The sequence below is a fragment of the Scaptodrosophila lebanonensis genome, unplaced genomic scaffold (assembly GCF_003285725.1).
Source record: "Scaptodrosophila lebanonensis strain 11010-0011.00,11010-0021.00 unplaced genomic scaffold, SlebRS2 tig00000053-arrow-pilon, whole genome shotgun sequence".
In the NCBI taxonomy this organism is placed as follows: Eukaryota; Metazoa; Arthropoda; class Insecta; order Diptera; family Drosophilidae; genus Scaptodrosophila; species Scaptodrosophila lebanonensis.
The window spans coordinates 12,141,659-12,158,492 of NW_022060548.1; the positions used below are offsets into that span (position 1 = coordinate 12,141,659).

The 16,834-nt window shown below is 39.5% G+C and overlaps 1 protein-coding gene across 1 annotated transcript in view; it reads right to left on the minus strand.

The window, feature by feature from the left end:
* LOC115623341 (trichoplein keratin filament-binding protein) overlaps nt 1–16,834 on the minus strand; it is a 59,077-nt gene that overhangs the window by 3,908 nt on the left and 38,335 nt on the right. The window contains exon 2 of the transcript XR_003995404.1: nt 7,401–7,532. The gene's annotated coding sequence lies outside the window, so the exon portion shown is untranslated. The remainder of the gene's footprint in view (nt 1–7,400; nt 7,533–16,834) is intronic.

Here is a 16,834-nt window from a genome sequence, read left to right on the forward strand (position 1 = left end):
AAGAAGCACTCGGCCGAGAAAATACAGCAATTTTGCTCAAGTTGAGACTTTTGAGGGATCATTTGTTTATGAAACAAAAAATCAATAAAACAAATCAAGGAAACGCACAAAATCTGAATATAATATGATTGGAACTATTAACAAATAAAATTAAATTAAAATTTAAAACTGTGAATTGTTAATACAAGTAATACTTATTTTAAAGAGAATACTTGTACTCTTTCATTGATTGTAATAGCTTAAGATTCTGGTAGTCATAGCTATTCAAACGCTGTTAGCCGTAAGTTTCTAACTTTAGGCTAGCATTAAATACATAGTATAAATAAATAAATAAATGTTAAAGAGAGGCTGCACAAATAGTGTCTGGCAAAGAATCGCGGGTTTTACTTGCTTGTTTCAGGAATTGCTTATAAATAATGCATTTCCGACATTAGCGGACGCTAACAAGCAACCACTTGTTTGGTAGATTTAAGTGCAATTTTTGAATGCATTCGGGAGGAGGAGGGATGTGTGTGTGTGTGTGTTTAAGTACCATTACCGCCCCTTCCCTGCCTCCTCCCTCGTCCCCCGACACCGAGAGCAGGAAGAACAACTGCGCAATTGCTCTCAATCTGCATTAGCCTGCCGTTAAGCCCCACTAATACCCTCTCCACTAATTCATTAATTACGAAATCACTTCGAGTGCGCTTCCGATCACATAGCCATTGCCATTGCCATCGCCATAGCCATCACCCTGAGCCCCAGCCCCAGCCCCAGCCTCTGAATGACTGCGGGGTAGCTTTTAAATGCAGACAGCAACACATACTACAGGCGAATGAATGTCCAAATAGTCAGTCCATCCATATATAGCCAGTCAGACAGACAGGCAGTGAAGCAAAGGCAACTTCAATTAAGTTAAGTCAGTTTCCTCATTTCGTCGACGATGATGTCGCCCGAAATGTTGTCGTTTGTTTCAGCGCTCGAGCTTTTTACATCATTAGCATTTCCAGCAGATCCAACTCGACTCGGCTTCTGGCTGAGTAGGGTCGGTGGGGGTGAGGTGGAATGGGATATACCATGCTATATGCTATGAGACTAGGCGACCGACTGGCATTCACATTTTCCCTCCTCCCTGGCGCAAATTCGCAAATTTTCCCATCATTAGCATTCAAGGCAATGAAACAAATACACTTAGAGCTTCGGCACCCGCTGTCCAGCCCTCTCAAAAAACCAAAGAAAAAAACACACACCCACACATCCACACATCCCAAGCATTCAAAGCAGCGAGGAATATACGAGTAGAGCTGAGATGAGCTGCCGAGACTTAGTCAAAGTTAACACAATATTTTTATTCATCCTAAGCACTGTGGCCGGATCGGACACACAAACATACAAGTACTCTCCTATCAGCTTTAATGCGTTTACACAACTTCAATTAGAGAGCGCCAGAGCCAGAGCCAGAACACAATCCACATTCCACGTTCGAACGCCTTGGATTTGGCTCTGGCTTTGGCTGTGGAGCGACTAACTGGGTGAGTGTATCTGTGAGTCCGTGTATGGGTGTGTGTCTCTCTGGGTATCTTGATTTTATTATGCTTGCGTACTTCTCGAACCGCAGCGAGGTCAGCAGAAAACATCAAATAGACACCCACCGCACAGACCCACACTAAAAGTGTTCATATATATACATATATACATATATATGTATGTACTCTGGTGCTGAAGACCCTGCTAACAACAACAACAACAACAACAGCAGCAGGAACAGGGGCTACACTTGGCAAATTCATAAGCCAGGCAAAGCCCAGCCGTGACCAGCCACCAGACAACGCTCGGTGTGGTCTGGGGCTAATCAGAAATGTTTTACTTATAAATCCTTTTGTATGCGCCCTACGTATCTCATTTTCGTTTCGCACAATTTACGATTTTGCGGTCCGTCCGTCCCCCCATCGTCGCCTCGGCCAAATCGAAGCTTATTGAGGGCTATGTCGACTGCGATGGCGACTCCGATGTGGGACTGGTGGACAGAGGCTGGGGGCGTTTAATGAGAAACATGTTCAGCTGATTTGCTTTTTAGCATTTGCTGTGATTCCTGTTCGAATGAGCATGAAAACTTTTTGTGGCCCAACTTATAAAGTTATAATGCCTTTTGTTAATTGAATATTTACACAGGCTTACCCACACACACACACACACACACGCACTCACGCACACTCGCTTGGCTAGAAGGTGTCAATTTTGTGGGCGTGCTTTGATTAGTCTTTCGACGTCATCATCAACTACACTCGTACAGCATTCTAGGCATTCATTTGCCCTTTAGATGTTTAGACCATGTAATGGGTTTCCAGAAATTTCATGGATGAGTTTGCAATTTGGGGTTGCCAAGTCATCCGCAACCTTTTCTATCCTAACTGCGTTGTAAAGTTCATGAGAAGCGCCGAGAACGACCGACAATTGTTTGCTCGGTTTGCAACTTTCAAAGGCTGTTATCATTATCACCACGTTTTGTAAATAAATGAAGGTTAGTTAAATAGACATTGCCAATAATTACAACACTAAACGTTCAGTCGATGTCCTTCTGTCCAAGCCGCAACATTTTAAAATATTGCTTTTTTACGATACCAATTGTTTCTCTAATTTGTTTCGCATTTTCAATTATCAATTTTATAAATATTTTAGATATGCGCTACAAATCTTCATAAACTACCATAAAATACTTGTGTTTCGTTCTGTCTAGTGTTTTAAGAAGGAATGTGCGACTTGTAAGAAAAGAATCTTCGGCGCAGTCCGACAAAAAACTAAAAGAAATTAAATAGAGCCATTAGAAACTTTTTTTTTTTGCCTTAGCCTACATGTTCAGTTTATTCTTTGAATATTTATTTTCGTAGAACAATTATTTATCAGAAAAGAATCTATATATTTGTAAAAATTAAAGTATAGTTTTTTTATCATCAACCCGGCCGTTTATATACTCGTAATACATAATAAATTGTTCGTAAACTTTAGTTTCAATCCTAATTGAAATTAATTTACCATTACTTGCATAATGGCAGAAAAAGGTACTATAAAAATTTAATCCGTGATTCATTTAGCCCGTTGGAGCCAACAAAATTTGCCAGCTATTAGAGCTAAGTACTTTTCCCTTTGGCCCATTTTTAAAATGTTAGTTTTTAATGGAAAATAAGAAAAGTTTGCTAAAGTTTGCATTCAACTGGGAATGGTGTCCAGCTCGCTTACCGAGTCAGGTGCTTATCAAAAGAGTTGCAAAAGAGTAAGCGTGCAGAGTAATTTAAAACTCATATATTGTTAATAATACGTAAAATAATAGAAAGCAGCCATCGATTGTGACCTGACAGATGTGTGCTATTAAGCTAAATAAAAAAGGAAAAAAAGGAAGCCAAAACAGTGGTCGCAACAAAGTTTTCAAATTCAATTTTAAACTAAAAAAAAAAAAAAAAAAACTATGAAAAGTTTCCCCAAAAAGGTTGATAATTGATGCGCGTGGTGCATAGAGAATGTTAAAGCCTGCGCTCAATTAATTGGTTCCCAGCATAAATTATTACAGAGGTTTGTTCATGGGTTAAGATGTGTTATTGATGACATGATCGCGTTTATGTGCGTGCCACATTTAATTAATGTTAAATTTTTGACTTGATACCGGTCACGTGTCAGAGAGTTGGATTTGTGTCGCTTATACAATAAGCCATAAAAAGTTAATAACAATGACAATGCATATACTAGTATATACTCCTGCAGAGGCCAGCCAACTGAAAGAGGCAATGAATGGCTGGCAATGAACTAGAACTTGAAGGAATGACGACAACAACAACAACAACGACAATAGCAAGGAAAAATAACGACAGCACGCACCAAACAGCTCAGCTCAGCTCAACTCAACTCAACTCAATATGGCAATGACTATAGGGCCAGGGCCGATATTTATGTGCATGTGTGTGTCCCTAACGAAGGTGCCACCCACATCCACACCCCCAACCCTACACACACACACACACACACACGCGCGCGCGCGCAGGCCACAGGCAGAGCCACCGGTACGGTAGGCGTTGATGAACTGACAATTTGTGTCAACTGCCATAGCCGCAGAGCAAAAGGCCGCACGCCATGGCTTTGACGCTCTCCGCCCCCGTCTCCACCTCCGTCTTCACCTCCGCCTCTGACTCCGACTCTGAATCCAACTATGGGTCTGACTCTGATGCCGAGCCGATGCTGATGCTGGCATATGGCCGCCCATTGGATAAATGTATTTTCGAACATAAACGCCATTATTCGTTCGTCATGTCTATCTGTGTGTTGTGCTGGCTATATCTATACACGAGTATGGGTGTGTATGTGTGTGTGTTTGTGTGTAGCCCCGCATTGCAGTGGGAGCATAATAAAAATTATTCGTTTCATGTTGCGCTTGGCCAAAGGGCAAAATATTTCAGCCGACTGGCTGAACAGGCAGTCAAGCAGCCAGCAAGCAGGCAGCCAGGCAGGCAGGAAGACAGGAAGCCAGGGATGCGGGAAGGCAGAGAGGTGGCCAAACAAAGCGTGAAAAGCACCACGACGACCACGGCAAGATGTGAGGCATATGGCAGCTGCTTTTCTTCAGCTGTTCGCCGGCTGATACCGCCATCGCCAGCGGCTCTCTGTCTTCCTGCACTCAGCAAAAACAATTTGTCGTTTCCATAATTTTATAAAATTTATTTAACGCCAGACAAGTGCGCACAAAAGTTCGCATTCTCAGAAATGGTATGTGGCTATAATGAATAACTAAATAATTAATAAGACAAAGTAATAAAACATTACAAAACTGGCATTTGCAGCCAAATAGATCCTAAAAGTATGCAATGGAAATGAGAAGAAAATCAAAAGAACACCGCACTGGACGGTTTGTTTTCTTTTATCTTTTATGTCTTAATTCGCAGCGTCATCATCGTTCTTTTTACTAATTTTAGTAGCTTAATTTTTTTCCAATTTTTTGTAAATTTTATATAGCAGTAGCAAACATATTTGCAGTTAAATTATTAAGTCTTTTGATGTATTTAATTTATTATTTCTGGTATTATATTTCAATTAAGACTAAACACCTGGTTTAAGTTGCATTTAACTTTAAGTTTAATTTAAGGTATAAATATAACAGTATAATAAAAAAAAGTTATTATATTTTATTAGGAATTGAAGAATTTCTGCTAACAATGCTGTTTGATTAATTATTACCTATAAATGTAAACTTCGGGGAGTTCAACTCTATTTTTAAATCTTTATCTCTACGCACGTATTGAAAATAATTTTTTTTATTTATTATAAAATTTTTACTATGTACATAAAATAACTTTTAAAAGTACAGTGCAATTGACATAAATTTCGTTTAATAATAATAATAATTCGATTGATTGATGTTTGTCTTTGAAATGCGAAATGAAAATGTGTAGAATGTGGACACTTGTTTTTCTTAATTGCCACCATATTTGTGTTGGTCTTAATTTAATAAAGTTGACAAATATTTCTGTGAGTGTCTGTGGCGGGAGCATCATATTTGTGGCAGGTTAACGGCACATACACACACACACAAAAAATATACACGTTCATGCTCGGGCTCGGCACGGGAATTATTAACTTGTAATGTGCTCTGCATGGCGTTTTTAATAAAAGCAAAGCAAAGCACGACGTGACCAACAGCAAGGATATGCCAAGGAACTCTCAAGCGCACACACACACATATACACACACACACACGCACACTCATATTCCCATCCTCAGGCACATGACAGTCATTTGCCAATCGACCTGATGGCTGCACGTGTGTCTGCCTTCGAGTGCGTGCGTCCGTTCGTCTGATGGGTATTGGATATAAGCATATACATATATCTGCCATACATACATATGTATGCACATACATATATACATGAACAACCTTATACATTTTTATGTTGTCAATGAAGTGACAAAATAAAATTTTTGTTTTGCATTGATTGCGTCCGGCATGAGAAGTAGTTGCCTGCGATTGAATAAACGAGCATTGAGGGAATAAGTGCTCAGGACTCACGTAAATGTGAAGGGCAGCAGCAGGAGCAACAGCAGCAGGAGCAGCAAAAATAACAACAACAAGAAAAACGCGTACAGAGTTAAAGCAGAACATATTGTTTTCGTTTTTGCTTTCACTGTGTCATTTTTTCTCTTTTTCTGCGTGCGTGTGTCCTTTTTTTGCGGTCCTGTGGCTGTTGCTTTTTCTGCTGCTGCTTCTGTTGGGCCGCCAGTGACAGGCAGTTGGATTTAATGCGGCGTCATTTTATCAAAAACTTTATCAATTAAACTTGGCTATTTGCTCTGCACGTAGTTTGTTGCCTACTCTGGTCCTGCCTGCCCTAGATCTGGCCCTGGGGGTAGTTCAACAATGCGTGCAGGCTCAGGCTCTGGCTCATCAAGTGGGCGCGATTCCAGTTATGGAATCGGTCCAAGAGATACGAGTACTAGAATGCGGCATCATCACACAATGGGCCTCTGGCAGTGCCAAAGATTGCAAATTGTACGCAGAGCTACGTGTGTTCGAACAGGTATTAAATTGTGGGCTGCTAAACTGAAATTGATTAAGGGATTAAGGTGTAAGCCACACAAATTAGCTTCTAAAGCTTGGCGGTTGCTAATGTGTACATCCCTGCTGGTATTAGCTTAAAACAATTGAACCATTTGCGCTTCATTAAAGCGCAATAAACAAACTCGTTTCAATAATACTCGACAATTTTCATTTCATAATTAACTGATGCGAAAATATCAAAACTGTTCAGCTGCTCGTTCATTTCATAATTTGAAATTGTTAATAAATATTTAACAAGCCAATTAATTGAAGCTGGAAGTTAGCAAGGTGATTAACTGGCTTGCTAATATGTTGGCATATGTTTTTTAATTCTGCTCTTAATTCAACTAATAAATTATTTGCAATTTAAATTTAATACTAAAATGTTTAACTTTGTAGATTTTACTAAATACCCATTCAAAAGCACTTCATTGCAAACTCTGAGACGACATACTTGTAGAAACCTGAAAAGGCCTCAGTAGTATTGGAATGGTAGTACAAATGTTATAGGTGCATACGATTTTATTGGAAAACTGTATGATACAATGCCCAATCGAATCTATGAAGTAAAAAGGCGGGACTACACACTATGAATGTTGCTTAAAAATATTGAAAGTGTAAATAAAAACACTATGATAAACTTTTGAAGCTCAAAAATTGGAAAAAAGAGAATTTCCTTAAATTTGTTAAGTTACTTTCATTAAAAAAAATAATTAGAACCTATTATAAAATGTTTCAAGCGCTATGGTTTTTGTAAAAAAGGATTGATAAAAGTTTAATGGATAAAAAGTATAAGAGTTGGAAAATATTGAACATTAAGTGAGAATTAAAGGGGGGCGCTCACCTGATGACGCGCAGAGCAGGATCGACATGACGGGATAAATCCAATTTTGCAGTCCTTGTCTGTCTTTTGGTTCATCTGAATGTTTGGTTTAATTGCAACTCCTCCTCAAGCATACTTTGCACTCTTGTTATTCTGAAAATTAAATATAAGGATATATTTATAGACAAATGCATGCTGTTATAGTCTAAGAAATACAGCAACTACTCAGTTGGGGAGCTTAACTGAGTTCTGCTTTGCTGTAGTCAGGCGACGTTAATCTGAATTGTTGATGAAATGAACTAAGCCTCGAGTAAGTTGTAAGGAATCCTTCAAAGCCTCGTCTTCTATTACATTTCCCAGACCGAATCCTATTCCCAATATAACCTAACGTGCAACACTCTAACAAATTGTGCCATGGAGACCCCGTTGAACCTTTCAGCTATGGCGTGCCGTTGTCTTTTTCTCGGCAAGCAACAGAAAGAAAGAAATATACCCGTCTAAGTCGTTTTGCCAGCTGGCGCGTCCGCCATTCACAGACAATGCCGGGAGCTGCAAAGCCACGCACAGCGCTTCTCAACCGCATTTAACCCCTAACACCGACAACGGACTGATGATGATGGCGTTGGTGCTGGTGCTGGTGATGGTGTTGGTGTTGGTGGCGACCAAACCAAGACCAAAAACTATTGTGCACATTTCAGCGCTTTGTTTAAACACCCACTAAAGCACAAACTAAAACCTACTAAGCCCTACCCCCTACCCCCTGCCCCTTGCCCCTCTCCAGCGCAAGTAACAATCTGCAGTCGTTTTTGCATGGCTGCTTTGTTTTCGCTGCCGTCAGGCGTCGCCTTCTGCACTGCGCTGCTTTTAATTACAAAAGTTACGTATACGTCCTGTGTACAAAGTGAGGGTAACAGAGCAGGTCATGGCGACTGGCAAGACGGGAGCGGGAGGCGGAGGCGGCGGCGGCGGCGGAGGGGAGGGGGTTTGCTGTGCGCAGTATGCAATGCTCAGTCAGTTGTCTGCAGGTGTTGCAGCTGCTCAGGCGCAACAGCAGCGTTTTAATGTTCTCTCTAGACCGAAGCAATGCAGCTGATGCCTCAGCCAGCCCCACCTCCTCCACACCTCCTCGACACCACACCGCACCACCTCAAGTACTGGCCCACCTTTATCCATTCACTGACTTCCTTCGCTTTGGCCGCGCGCGCGCGCTCTCACTTCAAGTCGCCGGCTCTGTTCCGTTCCGTTCCGTTCGAGCACGTTAATTACCCCATTTCGTGCCGCGTCGAGATAATGCGAGGAGCGAACGAAACGGAAACGTGGCCGAAATTTATAAAGGCCCTTAAAGCATATAACTGCATATAACTGTATAATTAGTGCTAGTTTTGTAAATAGCATGAATGAAAGGTTTTATGTTTTGTGTGCGCGCAGACAAACACAATTTCAGTTTCAGTTTCAAGTGTTGTCGCTCCAAATTAATTCCACATCTTTTTTTGCAGTTTGCCCAAAACTTTTTCACAAAACAACTGCTCAGCCGGCCTTCCCTCCAGCTCCATATGTTTGTGCATACATATATGTGAGAGCATACAATAGTATACAACACACACACACACATCTGCGCTCATATTTACCATGAGTGGTGCAGATTTACAGTAAAAGTGGCTAAAATGGTAACAACAGCCATATTTGTTCGCATATAGTAGAAAGCAGAAAGCAATTGAAAGCAAATTTTCACGTTAGAAAAAAACGGTCGAAATTGAAAGAGAACGCATCCTGAAATCCACTAGTGGGTTTAAATCACCACACAAATCGAGTTTGAGTGTGTAAATGAGTCTGTTTAATAATTCATTCGAAATTTCAACAGCAAAGGCGGTTTTATCAAGAAACTATAAATCAGTATCTCGAAAGTAGTTGGTGCCTACAGTGCCTTCAGCTAGCTGCTATATCTAGGTTTTGTATAGGTATTTAATTATTTACTAATATAATTAAATCGACTAATGAAGTTTAAGCAGCTTTGGTTAAGTGGGAGGAGGTCGGTATTTTTAATGCAACCAATAGATAAATGGCTGAACATACGAACATTTTCATTTCTATTTATTTAAATTAAACTGTTCTAGTCAACTTTATAGCCATACTTAAATTAATATTACTGCCAATTACTCACTAAAATAATCAAACGGCGCCTTCAATATTACGATTTTAATCTGATGTGAATTATCACTCGAAATTTGATTCATTACTGATTGAAAATTTGAAGTTAGTACTCGTAGTATGAAATGAAAACCACAAAATGATAGTTTGATTTCGTTGTACGTAACAATTATTCATGTTTTGTGTATGTATTTTTGAATAGTTTTCTTCACTAATTATACCTTGCATTCAAAGGGTAGAAGAGTATATTAGTTTTATTATTGATTGGTTTGACAAGACGAGTCGATATATCCATGTCCGTCTGTCTGTTTATCCGTATGAACACAGGAATAAACAAACTTGGTACCAAGATTCTCCTAAGCCCGAGAAAGGAAAAGTTTGTTTTTTTTTGTTGCTTTTTTCTTGTTTGATGCTCCCGCCAATCCCCCGCTATTAGCGATCTTTCATAACTCCCGTAATTCTTGGAATTTCGAACTCAATTTTATATAAACATATGTCTCCACTTATTGTTTAATTTAATTTATTTAATAAATTTAATTTATTTGTAAATTCTTTTTTTAAATACATATATTTTTAAATGTACTTCATTTTCGTTAGAGTAGGTGCAGGGTATTTAAGAGTTGTGCCCGCTCGACTCTAGCATTCGTTTCTTGTTTTACATATGTACATATATACAAATCTGCATATAACTATGTGTATCGACCGCTTATATTTGTTAGTTTCGAGAGCGAGTGAGTGGGCGTTCAATTTACATTTAATTGGGGCCTACTGTAGAGGGTATCTAGAGCATATATAAGCATATGTATGTATGCTTATTATAACAGCGATGGCCCCGCATGCACACACAATTTTGTTTTATGGGTTTTTAGTTATGAAACTGAAACTGAAACGGTATTACATATGTAGATACATATGAAGCTACAACATGGCACAGTGCGAGTAGAAGAGCATCAATGTAACAACAATTTAAAGCGGTTGCCATTGCCGAGCGACCCGTGTGGGTTAGCCATATTTGCGCGCAGACAACAGCAACAACAACAGCAACAAATAGAAATAAAAACTTGCCACAGCAGACGGTAGACGGTGGCGCCGAAAACTAAATGGACGATGGAGTGGGGGTAGGGGCTTGGAGATTTTTGGATGCCAGCTTCCTACTATGCTCGCGTGTGCACAGATAATATAAATGTTGTTTAAAGTTAAAACGCAACCCGCAGCACACACACACACACACACACACACACGCGGACACACATCCACTCAGACACTCACACACACTATGAGGGCGTAAAGACAGACGCAGATTGGCACCCACTGGCCATAAAGTACATAAAATGTTAGCACAGTTGGGCACAAATTGAACATGCCAGGTTCCTCCCACCCGTCCCCCGTCCCCCATCCTACATGCACACTCTCTGCATCGTAACTGGCACAATACAATGCATATAGACAACTACATATATATTTGTGTATATACATATACGAGCAGTATGCTAGTTACATATGTAAATGTGCACGGATTTAAGTCTAAAGCAAGCATCTCTATTTGAGCGTCTGCCATTTAAAAAGTCTCTTTGTGTATTTATTTGAGGTTGATGCTGGGGCTGAGCCTGAGCCTGAAATACGCATGCAATTTATATCTGTAGTTGTATGTAGGTTGGTAGTGTTATCTGCAGTCGTTTATTTGAATTCAATTGACTGAAGGCTTAGTAGACCCAAAATGTAAAGCTGCCACGACGATGACGACGACGACGACGACAACGGAGAGGACTTCGTGGATGAGGGCAGGGCTTAGTCTGTTGTCGACATGTTGGCTTTTTGGTGAGCTCAAGCAGCAAACAGCAATTACAGCAACAGCAACCAGTTGCAGTTGTACAGTACAGTATAGCATTGCCCATGGCTAGTAAGACAACAACAACAACAACAAAAGCAGCAACAACACGCGGCCAACACACGCACATACATGTATTTCCGCATCCGCATCCGTTTCCGCTTTGTGCATTGCGAAGCAACAGCCGTGTCAGTCGACAGCAGCAACAGTCGCCATCGTCGCTGCCATCGCAGCAGCAACAAACGCTGATGCAGCAGCAACAACAACAACAAGGCGGTGGGTGGCTGGGGTGAAGGTTGTTTGGTGGCGACTTGGGGGCCAGGCCATAACAGGCCAGGCCAAAAAGGCAAAGCGCTACTGTCAAGATTTTATGGCCACATTTGCCAATTGTTTGTTGAATTGTTGACGTAAACGTCACTCACACGAACGTCTCGGGGTTCTACCAACGTTGACAGCCACACCCAATGTGTGCATGTGTGTGTGTAGAGGTGTGTGTGTGTGTCAGGGCGTATGTGTGGGTGGCTGACTGACTGACTGGCCTTTGTCGCTGTCGCTTTCCTCGTCGTTGCTGGCACTGCCAGCACCTTTTACTTGCGTCTCTTTGACACATCCAGGCAGACAGGCAAACAGGCAGACAGGCAGGGAAGCAGACAGACAGGACTTCTTGTCAACACAGTCTTACACAATTTTTCTAAGCTAAACGAACACTTTCAAACTCGACACAGAATGCCTAATAATGCCGGCAATATACGTTGCCAATTTTCCAAAACGTAAGAATAAATTAAAGCAAGGCATTCTCAAAAACACCAGAAATTAATCCTTCAGATTTGCTCTTCTTGTTGCTGTGACTTCTTTCGACACTTTCTTCAAATTTGGGATACTTGTGTGTGCTTTTTTTGGCATTTGCTGAGCAACTGCACATGATTGATTTGAAAATGTAAACTTTTTTATGTTGTTTAGTTTCTTTTTATCGGAAAAAGATGGCCTACCAGCCTTTTCTTCATCCTTCCAAAGTATCTAAAATGACTTGTGATAAAACCGAATGCATCTCTATCGGCCACTTTCTAGATTAAAATTCAACATTTTAAGCATTTATTTATGCAATAATATATTTCACTTGATACTCTTTGATTTTTTTAGACATTCGTTAAGAGCTTCACAACTATTCGGCTTTTATACCCTGCACGCGCATTGCCTCCCAGTAAATTTTTAGAGAGAAATTTCGCAATATAAAGTCGCCCACACATTCATTATTATGGCGCACTATTTTGCCTCAAAATTGAATCCAGTTGGCTTTGCAGAAATAATTATTGTAACGCGCCGTGCATTATTTAACCAAAATTTTAATTTTATGGTCCATACTGCCCATAATTTTAAAGGTAAATAAACTAAACTTTCTACCCGTAATACAAATAATTGCATAATTTTTTACTATTGTTTTAAATTGATCCAAATCGGTCGATTCTGATATACCCTTTATACCCTTTGGCTACAGGGTACAATTAGTGTGTGGTTTGGCAGCTATTCGTTAACCACGCGAAAAGTTTGTCTATCCATTTCTACATTAGAAACAACAATTGAACATTTTCAATGAAATTACGCTGTCGAATCATTGGAATTGTGGCAGAAATGTTTTGAGGGGAAAATACTACTCCATCGAAAACGCAGAAATTTGTGTGGCGAAAAGCGAACACTAGGGGTCGGGCTGTTGTTAAAAACTATGCTCATGCAAGTATTCCAACCACATCTGTTAACGACGAAAACATTGAAAAAGTGATGGATATTATGCTCGAAAATCGTTGTATTGGCATTGGAGAGATAGCAGGGCACTCAACACATTTTCGTTGATGTTTTGGGTGTTAATTTTTCCCCATAATAGTGCACCGTCACATTCCAGTCTGATTGCGACTCCTTTTTTTTTGCCAAAACACGAAACAAAAGTCATCGCTCAGCCAAAACACAATAGGCTCCCTGTTTCGAAAGCTCAAATATCCGCTCCGAGGCACTCAAAAGCCATTCGCAAAAGGAATTACAGGCCATAACAGCTGTGTGGGTAAATGGTTTAAACGTTGACACGCTTGTATGAGCTCAAAAGGAGCCATTCAAATTCTATTTTTCAACAAGTGCTGGTCGAATCTGATCAGATGCGACTGTTTTGGTTATATCGAAAAGCTTCGCAGGCAGTTCCACTTTTTCTGAAAACTCAATCCCTTCTTAAATATTTATCCCTTTCATTTAAATGTTCACTCCTGTATTTTTTTTGCCTGTACTTCCATGATAAAATTTATTTCATTGGAAGAAATTTTTTTTATTTATTTGAAATCAATGAAGACCACTTAGTATTGTTTTTATGATTTTAAGCAAATTTATTTTTTGTTGAATTCGCTTTAAACAGTGCACCTGAAAGCGAACGGAAACACAGAGCCCCAGCAGGTGAATTGCTTTATTTGATTCGTTTTGTCTTTGTGTTTTATTTATTGCTTGTACTTTAATTAAATTCCTTCAACTATTTTATTAAGTACTTATGAAATGCAAATGATTTCCAAATAATTTTCTTCGTTTCCGAATGCAAAAACTCAAATATTTAAGTTTGTTCTGCATCTGAATTAAATGTTTGTTTAATATTTACGTGTAGTAGCAAACGTTCAAGGCTCATAATATTTTATGTGTGCATAATGAGACAAATATCCTTTCCATTGAAACTTAATTTTGATATGATTTATTAATGGGAAATGCACACGATTTTGTGCTGCTGTTTGAAAGTGTTAATAAAGTGAATTTAAAATTGTTATTGATATACAAAATGCACATGTTGTTTACATAAGATCTGACAAATGTTATTAATCTGTTTGTATGAATTAAATACGTTATTTCATTTATAATTCATGCACAGCTTTAATCACCAGGAGTAGGATATCAAGAGTTGCGCCATTAAAAACTGAATTCGTTAAATTCAACCCTCAAGTGGGGCGAAAATGGGAGGCAAAGTTTGAGTCTATAAGTGGGTTCTTTGTTCTTCAATCGCATTTAGGAAAATACATTGCAAATTATCTGGCAATTATTATTATGCTATTTAGAAGTATATGCAAACTACTTTTCCTTTTGGACTGACTAATACCTTATCCCAGCTGGATCTAGTGGAAACGAATACTCCCATAGGGCTCTGTGTTAATATAAATATGTGTCCAATCAGTATTCTAAGTGAAATCTTTCAAATCAAACTATTCAGATACCTTTCAGGTGCATCGAGAAGGGAAATAAAATGGCAATTGCAGTTTACCAAAATACCCTTACATTTCCTAATTGAACCATTGAAGGTACTACCGAGTTTAATTTGGAGTTTGTTCTATAGTGTTAGTAAGCATTTCGAAGCGGTGTTTGGGCTGTCCCTGTTGCTGCGTTGTTAATCCTATTTAAGGGACAACACTGTCTTCCGGTTGAGTGACAATGCCTATGGCTTGGGCGGAAATAAGCTCTGTCAGATGGTAGCTTGTAGCGCACCTGTCTGATTGCCTGACGCCTTTAAATAGCTCTTCCTCTACCTGCACACAAGCACAAACACTCGACACAGATATTTGTAATTCGTTTCGAAAACACGCAAAAACGAAGTCTTTCATGCATAAATTTGATTTCACATGTGGAATAAGTAGAAAAGGAAAAGGGTTACGAAGAGTAACAACAATGGTAACAACATTTAGACAAGAAAAGACAGAAAAGACCGAAATAGCAGAACACCCACGGCAACTTTGCCATTACTAATGCTGAGGCTATGGTCCAAAGCTGAGCACATCCTTTTGAATGGCATACTTACGCGTATATGTATGTATGTATATCCTTCAGAGGCATTTTCACCCTCAACGCATCCCTCAGCGCATGATAACTTCCGCTTCGTCGCAGCTGGCAGCTTCTTTACTGCTCTTCTTTCATTTCTCCTCTTTTTCTCTGCTCCATTTTTTTACTTCATGTTGGTTTTAATTCAATTTAACAATTGTTTTTCCTTCCGCTTTTTTGTATTTTTTTTTTCTGCGCGTTGCATTTGCTGGCTGCTGCTTTCTGCTGCGCTGTGTGTTTTGCATTGTTTGTACCAGCACCGAACCGGAAGCTGCGCAGCATCAGCATCAGCAGCGGCAGCGGCAGCAACAACAAGAGCAACAGCAAGTCAGCCATTAGTGGAAATGAAATTGCATTTTGCCAACACACTCAACACTCAAAAGAAAATTTAATCAAAAGGCCAAGCGCACAGAAAACTATGCTCGGGCATATTTTGAATGTTTTATATTTTTTTATTTGCCTCCTTTTTAGCATTAAATCGACTGCAACGATTTTGCCGCTACATTTGCAGAAATAATGCAGCAAAATAATTGCTGTTAATATTTTATATTTCACAAATGTGCATTTGATGGGAAGAGCAAGCAAGCTGCAGGCCACTGCTAGGTTGAATGAACGCCGCAGTCCCCCCTCTCTCTCTCACTCTCTTCACTCTCTGACTTCCTGACCTGACTGACTTACTGACTGATGGAATGACTGCATGCATGCCTGACGTACTCGTATATTCGCATTGAACAAACTGAACTGAACTGAACTGAACTCAACTGAACTGAACAGCAACATCTAACAATCAAATAATGAAAAGTGGCAGCCAGGCCGACCGGACGGGACTGGAGCGGAGCGGGCCGGCCACCATCATCATGCCTGGCATAATTTTGTGTTGAGTAATTGAAAGCATTCATCATTTTGTGGGCTTCGACTATGCCATTAGTAGCACACAACAATGCTACACACACAACACACTTACATACTTGCTACACACTCCAACACACTTACACACTCAGCGCTGAGAACACGAGCGAATGATGAAGTATCCTCCTGACTGGACGCTCACTTAATAATCCCACAACTTGATTATTTTGGCTTAGAAATTATTTATTAACTTCTTGTCAAGCACAATTTCTGTATTTCTAGATTGCAACACAAGGTACAAATGTACTATACATATCAACTAATTAATTGCAAAGGTGAATATAAGGTTTAAATAAATACAAAATCAAAAGCATATTAATACATTTCACTTAGATGTATTATCTTTAATTAATTTTTAAATTGCTTTAAAGGAAAACCTTTAATTTTCTTCGAAATCAGAAATTAATTCTTTTTCAGAAGCCCACATGCAAATCATTTGCAAATGTGTAATATTTGACCAAAAAGGATACAAGACAAATATTATTTTTGAAGCTGAAAACTGCTCTTCAGTATTAAATTTCTTTTGATGCGTGCTAAAATCAAATAATGCTGTTTTTAAGCTGCTTTCAGACATTTGTAATTGTCTTCTCAAGACGATTCATAAACTCATTAGTTTTGTGCACAGAAGCAGCAGCAATAACTGCGAATTAGCGCACTTATCGACCATCAGGATAATTATTTATGAAGTAGCAATATTGCAAAAGCTCATTGAAGAAATTCGAGCACGACTGCTTGTGTA